Source organism: Sinocyclocheilus grahami, unplaced genomic scaffold (assembly GCF_001515645.1).
Source record: "Sinocyclocheilus grahami isolate Dianchi unplaced genomic scaffold, SAMN03320097.WGS_v1.1 scaffold233.1, whole genome shotgun sequence".
NCBI lineage: Eukaryota > Metazoa > Chordata > Actinopteri > Cypriniformes > Cyprinidae > Sinocyclocheilus > Sinocyclocheilus grahami.
In genome coordinates this window covers 3,287,652-3,289,107 of record NW_015505412.1, presented here as the reverse complement: position 1 = coordinate 3,289,107, position 1,456 = coordinate 3,287,652, and positions in this window count along the sequence as shown.

Below are 1,456 nucleotides of genomic sequence, written 5' to 3'. Positions count from 1 at the left end.
GGGAATATAAATAATAATTCAACATTATTCATGGGTGTTGGATTGTATAATGAAGGTTTAGACTTTTAAAATAGATATTATGTGAAAAATACACCTGTAAGCTAAATGATAGAGCACTAACTATTCTCTAAGTTTTATGTCTAGAACAACTTCCCGTAGATGAAATGTTTGCAGCCCAAGGCTATTGGGAGGGTAATCATTAGTGAATGGTTTGTTATACTGTTTAGGGGTTTTGCAATGAGATATTTGTTGGAGTAGAAAAGCACTTCCTCCATGACTGTGAAGTGTTGCACTTGGGAAGGGAGGTGTTCTGCATTATGCATGGCATGCCATCATTTTCACACGGACCGTAAAGATCTGGCTGCCCCTGATCTGAATGTTAAGAGTTGCCCTCATGTTTCAGACTTCTCGTTAAGTTAAGCACCCTGCTCTCTAAAAGTCCAGGAATACTGAACGGGAGCTGGACGCTCCTCTAGCTATTGGTCACGGACAGGTTTATTGATATCACTGTAAATTTGTAGTGTAAAATATGAGAAATGCTGACTGGGGAGATGGTTCGAGCACTGTTGATCGGTGCTTTTGTGTGTATATACATATACCATGTCGGCAGTTTGTCCAGGGGTTGGCTAAGGATGGTTTGAAATATGAAAGCAATTCAATCAAATCGGACTTGACCTAAGTTTTATTGAATAATTTCTGTGTTGTCCTCACGGATCATTTTTTTGTTTATGTATTTAAAAGATGTAAGAACAATTAGTGAACTCTTTCTTTTTCAAATAAAGTGCAGCTTCCACAAATCTTGAGCATGTTTGTTTTATTGTCGGCATTCGTTTTTCAGCCCGACGTGGGGGTTAATCATGTACTAGTCTTCATTACTTACAAATACACTCAAACGTAGCATATCTACCAAATTATCATTTGTATTAAATGAATCTAAATAGTACAGCAGGGCCGTCCTTAGCTGACACGGGGCCTGGTGTGAGGTAGGGAGCGGGGCCCCCCTCGGTTCGTTCGCCACGGGGCCCGGTGCGATCGCACCAGTTGCACCCCCCTAAGGATGGCCCTGAAGTAAAAAGTCATAGATTCAAAACTTTGAAGCTTAACGGCTGTATAAAAATGTTTGATCGATTGGAGAGTTTGTACTCACTTGCCTCTACCCATTTCAAAACCTTACTCCTACTTGTTAAACATAAACCTGGTTAAACTTGTTCTAATATAAACTTGTTAAGGGAATCTAAAAGATTGAATTTCTATATTTATTTTACTTAAAATGACCAGGAAATAAAGTAATGTGTACCCACAGACATGTTGTGGTCCTGAATCCTGAATCTGTTTGGAACGAACTGATTTGGTAAATGATTCAATGATTCACTCATAAATACACTAATTTGTCGCCACCTATTTGTGTACTGACTGTAACCTGCAGAAACACTGAAAGTCCCAACCATTAATGCAC